At 33.9% G+C, this 12,227-nt stretch overlaps 1 protein-coding gene across 2 annotated transcripts in view; it reads right to left on the minus strand.

The window, feature by feature from the left end:
• The window catches only part of LOC101898114 (mitogen-activated protein kinase kinase kinase 7), a 47,025-nt gene that overhangs the window by 3,277 nt on the left and 31,521 nt on the right, over positions 1-12,227 (minus strand). The gene's annotated exons all lie outside the window — the stretch shown is intronic.

The following is a 12,227-nucleotide window of genomic DNA, read 5'->3' on the forward strand; positions in this document are numbered from 1 at the left end:
TAACCGGGTATTTCCCCCACGAAAAGAATACTTTTCCGTAATCAGGTTTATAAGACCTACACAAAATGTTCAGGTCAATTCGAGCATAGCCCCCAAACTCAATTTAAGCCCACTTTGGTGCTTACTTTGCAAATCGTAATATTTTTATCGAAATTTTTTAGTAGTGTCAGGTGCGAAAATTGGCAATATTAAGTACCTCCCACACAAAAAGATCTGCTGTGTAGATGGGATATATCGGTTCACTCTTCCTGGTGCATCACCAACAAAGTGGTCACAAAGAAAACAATAAAATAAGGATCCGATTCTCTTCAATTTTCATGTATCCCAATATTTTTGCTAAAGCTAGATCTGGTGTAAAAATGATATCGGCCGACCCTTTCTGGTACCTCCCCCACAACGTCGCATAGTTTTCAATACTTATATCTCTCCTAAATTGCAAAACAAGTCAGCGAATATTTTCCAAATTGGTATATCTAAATATTTTTTCAAATCAGATATTTAATGTACACATGGAATTTATCGCTCAGTGCTTCTGGTATCTCCCCCACAAAATGTTAATATTTTGACTAACAATTGTTCGCAAAAAAAAAAAAAAATAAATAAAAATTAATTTTCTATTTTCTTTAAATATTGCAGATCCTAAAAATTCAATCAGTATTAGATGAAGTGGAATACTTCGATACCCTATACAGAGTGAGATAAAAAAAAAACTGCAACTAATTCAAACGCCATAATTTTTAAATTTTATTGAATGAAAGCAAAAATGTCGGAAATAGCATCAAATTTTAGAATAAGTTTAAATTTTCTCGGATTGGTCATCCTTGGCACGAATTATGGCCTTCAAACTTCAAAAATGTCGGAAATAGCATCAAATTTTAGAATAAGTTTAAATTTGTTCGAATTGATTATCTTTGGCACGAATTATGGCCTTCAAACGGCCAATGAAACCGTCTCACGATGCCCGAATGTTTCTCTGCGGTATTTTGGCCCATTTCCGGCGAAGCGCTTGCTTGAGGCGATCGACACTTTGGTATTTTTTAGTGCCAACCTTGCTTTCCAAAATACTCCAGACACAATAGTCCAACGGATTGGTATCCGGAGATTTTGGTGGCCATTGTGCGCTGGAAATGAAGCGAGGAACCTCTTGGGTGGCGCGTGCTGAGTCCTGTTGGAATGTCCAAGGTCTGGGGCCAAAATGTTTGCGTGCCCAAGGCTTTAATACACCCCCCAGAATTTTTTCGCAATAATATTCGGTATTTATTTAGGTCGATTAATACGAGCGGAGAACGACCATCAGCTGTTATGGCGGCGCTTGAGTCCTGGTGGCCAACCGAAGGTGCACATTTTCAGCTGACCTCTTTGGTAACGATCATTTTGTTTGTTTACAAACAGCTGGACAACGAATGTTTTCTCATCGGAGCGGAGAAAACCAAATTCGGCAGTTCACCACTTTCGGCCAAGCTAAGCAACTCTTAAGCTCTTTTGAGTCTATTTTCCTTCTGTTGCGGTGTAAGTTCTTTTACTTTTTGGAAATTCAATGGCTTTACCCCGAGCTCATTTTTCAATATTTGCCGAATGGAATATTGCGATATGTTCAGCTCACGAGCCATTTTTCGATCAAGTCGCTTCTTTACTTTTCGAACCATTTCCGCTGATGTTGATGGGCTACGCTACCAGTATCACCGTAACGAGCGATGGTACGAGACACAAAAGATTTATTTACATTTAAATGCTGGAGTACTCCAATGATAGCCACTCGTGGTTTTCCAGCCAAATTTAAAGAAATCACATTATCACGCTTGAATTCCATCACAAATAATTTTTCTTCTGGAAAATTCTCACCGAAATGCTTTTGTACGCTTGTAAACAATATAATGAGCTGTCACTGGAATAATTTGTAACAGCTGTCGGACGAGTGTCTTAGAATTGACAGCAGTCTGAAGTTGGTTGCAGTTTTATTCATCTCACCCTGTATATTACAAGTGAAAATTATTTGTTTGCGTTTTTACTGCTAATTCAACACACGATTTTATGAGAAACTATTTTGCAGAATATTTTTTCTTGCTACAATCCCTTGTAAAGAAGTTTTCAACAATAACTGAAATATTGCCAAATACATTGTGTGCCTAAAATGCAGGGTTCAAAAGAAGGTTGCTTGCTCTCGAATTAAAAGTTCAATAAAACTAGGAATTCTTCCTATTTGGTTATTTGGATAAATCAGGGGGGCTTTAAAAATAAATATAATTATTTTCCAATTATTATTTAACATTAATTATTTATTAGAGTAGTCATGTATAGGAGCTCTTGGAACCGTCAATCAGTCATGTTAAATTTGTTCATTTGTAAATTTGTTTTAGTGTTTAATTCTAAGTAAGTCTTTTAAGATTAAGGATATTATAATTAATTTAAAGTAGTCATGTATAGAAGTTTTTGGAACCGTCCATGGCCCTATCGGCTAGGTTTCTGTACAAATTGAAAATAAATAAAAAATATATATTTTTATTTCACAACATTGTTGATATTGTATTTGACCTAGTCTTTCGCTAGTCTTATGAGTCACATGAGAAAAAAAAAACAAATTGTAATATGCAGAATTTGGCAGAATAGAAAATTCAAATCATATTAAATTAACTTTAAAATATAAACAAAACAAACGACAACAAAAACACGAATAACAAAAACAACACAGTGTGAGAAGAACAAGCGTAATCCTTCCTTACTATAAATAAACCAGCAGCTGTGTAAATCCGTTTGTTTCAATGGCGCAATCACTGGTGTTGTCAAAGAATCACACATTTCCGAAATTCATTTGAAAATATTTCAACATTTGAATAGAGAACTACATATATCCACTTCGTATCCACTACTTATTGGCTTGAATTGTACAGGTGATAATCTCCCGGTGGCCACTCACTTGAATACCATAACAACAACAACAATAACAATTATTGTGGCAACACACACATGGTATTAATTATTTGTTTGTACATTGCAACACTAAGGGTTACAGTTTAAAAATAAATTTCAAATTTGAAAAATTTTTAAAATAGATGCAAACTTTTTGGTAATCTCCGATTTTTTTTTTTTCAAAACGACAAATTCGATTTTTTCATTCCGCGATTTGTAGCATCATTTTGTTCTTGCATGAACATTTCTTATTATTCAATTGTTGTTATAAACAATAGAGTATTTGTTGATTTTGGGGTGTATCTTTTTGTTTTAATTTTTTTTGTCTCTACAATTTGTTTATTATTGTTGCCATTATTTTAAACATTGTGTATTTGTTAACGTATTTTGTTTTCGGATTTGTTAGCAAGTCTTTCATTGACGTTACGGACACAGACAGTCACAGTCGATCGCGTCAATATGTGAGCCTCAACTGATTTTTCATGCCAATTCAAAAATGCTTGGAGGCAGCATCAGCCGCCGCCAGCCATCGGCAACATCAATTGTTGGAGAATAAGAGTGAGTGAGTCTCTCCCTCTCTTCTGTTCTCAATGGGAACCGCAATACAGAAAACGAAATGTTATTTTTTCACTTTATCTAATTTATGTAAGATCAAAGAGTCAGATTGTGAGCATAGTGTAATTTTTGTAAGAGAATGATCAGAGATGGGAAAGAACAATGTTGCCATTTATGCGTGTTTTTTTTTTCTAATTATTTAAAATTCGGTACACATTTTAAATACATTTATACAAAATTTAAGCCATTATATTGTATCAGGCAAGGATTGTAAAGGGTTTGGCGAAAGCCAGATTCATCCTTAGCCTAAATGATATGCATACAATTGTGAATCATGCAAGACCCATCATATTATATACAAAAAATATTTGAATATGAATTGAAAACACGAAGACTTTTGGGTATAGTATAAGAGGGACTGAAACGAAACGATCAATATATCTTCAAGAGAAGAGTTCAATTCAATATTTTAAGGAGATGAAAAATCAAAAATAGAGAAATATTACATTGTTGAATGTTCCAGCAATCCAGCTTTAACTTCACTTTTAGGATTTCCATAAAAAAAAGTTGTGGACTATAAGAACTCGATATACAAAATTGAACCAAGTATAAAAAAAAAAACAAGTAAAAAAGCAGTAAGTTCGGCCGAGACGAATTTTGAATGCCCTCCACCATTTGAAACGAATTAGCAAATTTTCAAAAAAAAAAAAAATAAATAAATAAATAAAATCCATTAAAAATTCTGTTAAAATCTTAAAAATACCGAATATCGGAAGGCGCCGATATATGGGGGATATACGATATTGTGGACCTATGTATATATCAAAAACCGAATATTGGGAGATACCGTTATATAGGTGCTATACGATATCGTGGACCTATATATATAATTCTCTTCCAGGTGGTAAAGTACTCATAAAGAACTCCTTGTGGGGAATTTCAGACAATTTCATTGAAATGTGTGGCCAAAATCATCAAAATACCGAATATCGAGAGGTACCGTTATATGGGGGCTATAAGATATCGTGGACACATATATGTATAATTCTTTTCCAGGTGGTAGAGTACTCACGAGGAACTCTTTGTGTGGAATTTTGAAAATTCCATTGAAAAATGTGGCTAAAATCATCAAAATACCGAAAATCGGGGGTATCGTTCGTGGGAGCTATACGATATCGTGGACCGATATAGCCCATCTTCGAACTTGACCTGCCCGCAGACAAAAGACAGATCTGTGCAACTTTTTATCTTCCTATCTTCATTCGTTTGGACTGTAGTGTGATTACAACGGATAGACGGGTAAATCGTCTTAGAATTTTACGCTGATCAACAATATATAAACTTTGTTGGGTCTAAAATTATTACTTCGATGAGTTACAAACGGAATGACGAACTTAATAAACCCTTTGTATGGTGGAGGGTATAAAAACACTTTACGTTATAAGAAAAGCAGAGGAATCTAGAACAGAATTGGGTATTGGAAAGTTTTTTCAAAAAAAAGGTGATATTTTTTTTTTTTTTTTTTTAAAAGGTGATTTTTCTATATAAATTTTATATATTAAATGTTGAATGCTTATAAATTGCAAAGATTTCAAGATCTTCTGTGGGTAAAGGACTCATTTTAGATTTTCTTGGATTAAAATGTCATCTCGTATAAGAATAGACAGACGCTTAATTAAAAATTTGCCTCTAAAAGCTATCTCTGGCTTTTTAACTGCATCTATGTTGGCATCACTTCTCTTTTGCTCATTAAGAAAACAAACATTCTCAAAACAACAACAACAGCAGACAACATTGGTATTCTCTCGAGCTGGCTTGTTTACCTGACCACGGCTGCTGTTTTGTTAGGCACATCATAACCTACACCACAATTATAAATTTGTGAAAAAAAAAACAAAACAAATTTAAAGCTTCAATTTCGCCACAAAAATTAAAATCAATTTAAAAATGAAATTAAAAAAAATCTTTAGGACAAAATTAGAATCTCTTTATGTCAATTTTTATTAATTATTAAATAATTAGGTATTTGTTGGAAATTAAAATCTACTTATTGCCATTTTTTTCTTCAAACAAAACCCATCTCATTGATCCCCCTACAATTTTGAGATCAAACAAAGGTTATTTTTTTTTGGAATTTTTGGAATGGAATTTCCATTTGTGTTGCTTATGGATATAAATGGCATGTTTAGAATATCCCTACAAGTAAGGTATGTGGATGATGCAAACAAATTCCACGAAAGTATTATGGGTCAGCACAGCACAGCACAAGCAAGCACTAAAGAATTTTGTTCCCACGGTATTTGTTGCTGACTTATCCACAATTCGGGAGAAAACTAATGGTACATTCAACTTTAGCTGGCTTTGGTTATTGTTATTTGTTTTTAATCGTCACATGTCGCAGGCAAGCTGTAGATGCGATTTATGACCTCATATTGTGAAATTGAAATTAAAATTGATTGAATTTATTGATTTAAAACGTCACCAAGTTTTGAAAACCTTGTTTATTGATTCACTACCTGGGTGAAGAGTATTTACTTCAGACAAAAATCGTATGGTACAAAACAAAGATGATGTCTCAAGAAAACAGCCACGAAATCTGCTATAAATTCTAGGGAATTGGTAGATAAATTCTAGATAATACAGAAGACAAAGAAAGCAGCGGTAAACTTTCAACTTCATCTTAATTTTATAACTTTACAGGGACGAATTCCACTATGCAAGTTCAGCCTTTTTTGGAATGTTCGGATGAAGATTTTTTTTTAAAATCCCTTAATTTTAGGAGTTTAGTTATTTTGGCCATTTTACTGATAACAATACGAGGATTATATTGGTCGATTATTTTTAAAACTCATGCGGGTCACAAAACGGGTCTTTTTGGCCCTTTCAAAATTTTAAAAAACTTTCTTTAAATTATTATTCGTCATACATATCTACAGGTCTTTTCTGTAATTTTTATTGATTGAAAAGTTGTTACGTCTTTTTATTATAACAAAAATAAAACAAGTTAAAAAGTATCGGTCCGTTTGCCGGCAGCTGTATACCCCACCCTTGAGTTATGATTATTAAGTGCTGACCCTTTATGGGGGAGGTTTCGAAGCAGTTGGCCAATATTATCCAATTCGAATCTGGCATAAGTCTGACATAAATAAATCCAGATTTGTACTATATCGTCTACTTCCTATAATTCATATGAGATATGTGCAAATATTTGGAAAATGTGGAAATATGCGTTAGGTACCAGATATAGCGGATGTTAATTTCGCGTTATATGAGCTTCATAGTTATTCACAATATTGACCCTTTGTGTGCAGAAGGAATGGATCGATACATTCCATCTTTATAACATACCTTAGGTTAATAAAAATATTGCGATGTGTGTAATTTGAGGACAATCAGACTCTTACATCGCATTATATAATTACTCTTACATCGCATTTCTGTGCAAAATATATTTTTTTAAATTTCTAATTTTTGTTTTTTTTTTTTGGATGTACCAGAAGGATTGGACCGATATTGTCCATCTCCGTACAGCCAATCTGGGGGTCTCTACATGACCATATATAAGAGAGAAATGTTGGGGTATATTTCCCAACTTTTAATATTGAGCTTAGGAATTTTGCACAGACGCTAGGATTACTTCAACAACTATTAGTTTGAAAAATGGGTCATGTCGGTCCTATTTTTGGAATATACTTCCTATTTAAATCAAATGTTGTTATTTTGAATTAATATTATAAAACTCTGCTAGCAATAAATTATTAATATAGGTCCTCTTTTTGCTATCGCTTTATTATAAGACATGTTTTTGTTCCTTATCTAGTTCCATGAACATCGGTCGTTTGCATGAAAACTCTGCGTATGAGTGATATGAGATTTATGAAATCGCTCATACGTTCAGGAATCGGTGTACCGAGCTATGAACTAGAGGGAAACAATTCTTGCCGTAGGACACCTTTTCGCAACAAATGTCAATTGTTTGCGTATAGCGCCTATAAATGAGCATCCTATTTATGCCTTAATTTATCTCGAGGGTGTTTGATATATTTTTATACCCTCCACTATACATAGTTTGGAGGATATATAAAGTTTGTAACTAAGTGAAATAATGATTTTAGACCCTACAAAGTTCTTGATCAGCGCAAAATTCTAAAAAGATTTGGCCCTTTCCGTTCGTCTGTGTGACCGTCTGTTGTAATCATGCTATAGTCGCAATGAATTAAAATAGGAACGAAAACTTTTTCACAGATCAAATATTTTTGCCTGCAAGCAGGTCAAGGTCGAAGATGGGCTATTATCGCTCCACGATATCGTATAATCTCCATATAAAGGTACCTTCCGACATTAGGTTTTTTTTGATAAGTATAGCCACATTTTCATTGGAATTGGTTGAAATTCTGCACTTGAAGTTACTAATTTCGGACACTTTACCCCCTGAAAGAGAATAGTCTATATAGGTTCACGATATCATATAGCCTCCATATAACGGTACCTCCCGATATTTGTTATTTTGAGGATTTTTATGAATTTGTCTCCAATCCGATGTTTGATGTACATAATAGGCACTTATGAATCTAACAAAAAATTGTGTTAATAGGTGTAACATTGTCTAAACCCCCCATTTTACGGTGCCTCCCGATATTCGGTATTTTGATGATCTTAGCTAAAATTTTTAACGGATTTGTCTAGAATCCGATATGTGAAGTTCTTAATAGGTACTTATGACTCTGAGCAAAAATTGTGTAAATAGGCTTGCGATTGCATAAAGCACCCATAAAAATTACTTCCAGATATTCGGTATTTTCATGATTTTGGTCGAAAATTGTCATGGAATTGTCTTCCCCTTGCCTAAAAGTGTTCTATATCAAGATCCACGTATTACTTCATCTCTATATAATGATACCCCTTCGATATTCGAAATTTCGATGAATTTAGTCAGATATTGCAATGGGGTTTTCCTAATTATAGCCAGCATTTGATGGGTTCCTTAACATATTTTACGGTTGTCTTATTAAATAACAATCTTCTTCCATTATTGGATAATATTTTTCAAATTTGCCATTTTAAATGAGTATCTTAGGAAGAATATATAGAAAATATAAAAATAGAATATTTTTCCCCTAATGGTGGAGGGTATTAAACTTACGGTCCCACCGATTTTAACTGATTTTTTAAAAGTTTCCCAATTGGTTTTGATAAAAAAAAAATTGAATTTGGTTTCTATGATACCCTTACAGGATATTGGACAGTGAAGTTTTAGGAGTACTGAGAGTTCGAGAATTTTATGAGCATTGCCATTTTAAATGGATATCTTAGAAAAATATATAGAAAATATAAAAGGAGAATATTTTTTCCCTATTGGTGGAGGGTATTAAACTTACGTTCCCGCCGATTTTAACTGATTTTTTACTAGTTTCCCAATTGGTTTTGCTAAAAAAAAATGAATTATGGTTTCTATGAGATCCTTACAGGATATTGGACAGTAAAGTTTTAAGAGTATTGAGAAGTCGGAAAAATTGTTAAAATTGGCCCACAACGGGTCAATATTTCGAATAATTATGACTCTCATAAAATGTGAAATACGTTTCAAATTCTCGATTCTCTTCAAATTTTACAAATCGCAGAATTTTTATAAATGCATAATCTGAAGATGACAAATATCGACCAACTCCCTATGGCACCTCCTCCACAAAGAGTCACATTTTTAAATGTTTATATCTCTCATAAATTACAAAAATTAAAATTCAATAAATAATTCCCTCAACCAGAGACCTGAGGAGGATATGAAATTTATCGGAAAGGACATTATGAAAGGACAATGGCACAACCTCTCCCCCATGAAGACACCCGCCCATCTACGCCAATGCATTGAACCAAATTTCGGATGATTATATTTTGAAGAATTTTATTGTGGCCACAAAATGTACAGACGTCACAATGACTATTGACGCGTTTTGTTTACTTCTCATTAGATTTGTTCCCTGGACAATCGGTCATATGCTGGGGGTTTGCTTATTCACCAATTGGGGAATTAAAATAAAACATGTCCGGAAAATAAATATCTGCAACGGCGGGGTGAAAAATGGAACAAGAAAAATTCTTTCCAATAATGATTAATGATTGCAACGACATGAAAATATCTATGATTTTCTTCAAGACGACAAATCTAGAGGACGTTATGGGTAAAACGTTCAAATTTCAAATATATTCGAGCACTCATAAATCTCTACCAAACAAGGGATACCCCAACATGGCCAAGGCCATTGAGGTAATACACTCAAGCGGTCATTTGTCAATCACTGGCCCTCTATGTTTGTGTGTGTGTTAAGGAATATCTACTTGGAAAAGGCCTACAAAGCCAAGCAAGTGAAAAATCTAAAAAATTTCAGGTCTCGACACAATGTTCGGTTGGGTATAAATTTTTAGCATTCAAAAGAACAACAAAAAATCAGATCATTTCCTATGCCAAAAAAAAAAGAAATGAAAATGTTCTCTTTTGCCAACCACTAATGATCTCAGTATGTCAGGCATATATCTTCTCATCGTTGTTGTTTTTGATTTTCCCAATAAAAATCTCTGCAATATGTGTTTACGTATCGCCCGAAGGCCTACGACTTGGCTGGCCGGTTGACTGACTGACTATTCGGTTTTTAGTGGAAATTTGTGTTTTCTTTTCGAAAAAAAAAAACAAAACGAAAAGGAAAATTCAAAATAAAAGTGAAAATGATTGTACCGACGATGACTCATTCACGAAGCGTATTCATTTTCAGTGGCCCCCACCACATGCCGTTTTCGACTGCCAGCCATAGTCTTGCTCGTGCTTTTGTTAAAAAATTGATGGCTTTCAATTGCTCTTTCTGTTGGGCTTGGCTGCATATATTGGGATTTCTATCTGATTTGGTTTTAATCAATTTAATTAGCAGGAATAATATAATTTGTTTCAAGAGTTTTTCTTAGTAAAATAAAAAATATGGCTTTTTGGAAATCAATCACATCCGGATATGAAAAATGTTTGTGAAAAAGTATCAGTCGGTTTAGGCGATAGATGTATACCCTCAGCCAATGTTCGATTATTTAAATATATTTCGACTTCTGTTATGATTATTCAAATTGTTGACCCTCTATGGAGTCGGTTTCAAGGGAATGGACCAACATTGTCCATTTTGTATCGGAGCTAAATAAATATGATATACATATTGCGACGTGCCAGGTTTGGACTTTATCGACTACTTCATGGGATATGTGATAATTTTTAGACAATTTTAAAATGTGTGTGAGGTTCCAGATATTGTCGATCAAAGTATTCAATTATCATACTTTATCTAATACAAATAAAAATATTGGTAAGGGCACCCTTTGTGGGTGAGCTACCAGAAGGGGTTCGCAAATATATATAATCTTCACAACAGGTCTTTCTATAAAGAATTAGCCTCAGTTCTCTGAAAGGTTTTTTTTCTATAGGAGAAAATCAGCCTCAGTTTTTTGAGAATTTTTTCTCTATAGTAAAAAATCAGCCACCTCTCAAAAAACAGGATTTTTTCTCTATAGAAAAAATCAGCCTCACTTTCCTGAGAATTTCAATCCTTTATAGGTGAGGTACCAAAAGGGGTTCGCAGATATGTATCATCTTCACAACAGCTCATGTGTTTCAAAAAATGTTAGTATGTGTGAATTTGAAGAGAGTTGGATACTTATTTTGGATTTTATATATATTTTTTTTGATTATTCAAAACTTTGACCCTTTGTGGGAGAGGTATCATAAGGAATAATCCGATCTTTACCATAAGATGTATCAAGTCTGAATGAATGTGGGGAGTTACCAAAAGGAGTGGACCATATTCCATCTTCACAACAGATCTTGGGTTAGTAGAAATAAAAGGATATGTGAAATATGAAGAGAACCGGATACTTATTTTGGATTTTATAATGGTTTTGATTTTTCAAAACTTTGACCCTTTTTGGGGGAGGAACCCGAAGGAATGGTCCGATCTCTACCATCTTTATAGCAAATCTTGTGTTGATAGAAATATTGAGATGCGCCAAGTCTGAATGGAATCGAATGTTAATTTCGCGTTTTATGAGCTTCATGGATATTCACAATTTTGACCCTTTGTGGGGGAGGTACCAGCAAGAGTGGACCGATATATTCCATCTTCACAGCAGATCTTGTGCTAGTAGAAATAATAGGAAGTGTGAAATATAAAGAAAACTGGATGCTTATTTCGGATTTAATAAACGTTCTGGTTATTTAAAATTTTGTGGGGTAGGCACCCGAAGGAATGTCCGATCTCTACCATCTTTATAACAGATCTTGCGTTGATGGATAAATACAGATGTAAATGGAATCGGATGTTAATTTCGCGTTTTATGAGCTTCATGGATATTCAAAATTTTGACCCTTTGTGGGCTAGGTACCAGAAGGAGTGGACCGATATTCCATCTTTACACCAGAAATTTGGTTAATAAAAATATTGTGATGTGTGTAATTTGAAGACAATCGGAATCTAAAATCACATTTTATAAGAGTTATAAATATTCAAAATGTTGACCGTTTGAGGAGGAGATACTTGATGGAGAGGACTGTTATTGTTCATTTTTGCACCTATATTAGGGTTTGCAAAGTTGGATAAAAATCGGATTATCCTTTCTCTTTCTGTGTAGTAAATTATTTTATTTGGAAATGTTGACCTTTTGTGGGGGAGATACCAGAAGGAGTGAACCGATTTTGCCCATCTCATAATAGATTAGATGATAATATTACGATGGAC

The sequence above is a fragment of the Musca domestica genome, unplaced genomic scaffold, assembly GCF_030504385.1.
Source record: "Musca domestica strain aabys unplaced genomic scaffold, Musca_domestica.polishedcontigs.V.1.1 2, whole genome shotgun sequence".
NCBI classification, from domain to species: Eukaryota; Metazoa; Arthropoda; class Insecta; order Diptera; family Muscidae; genus Musca; species Musca domestica.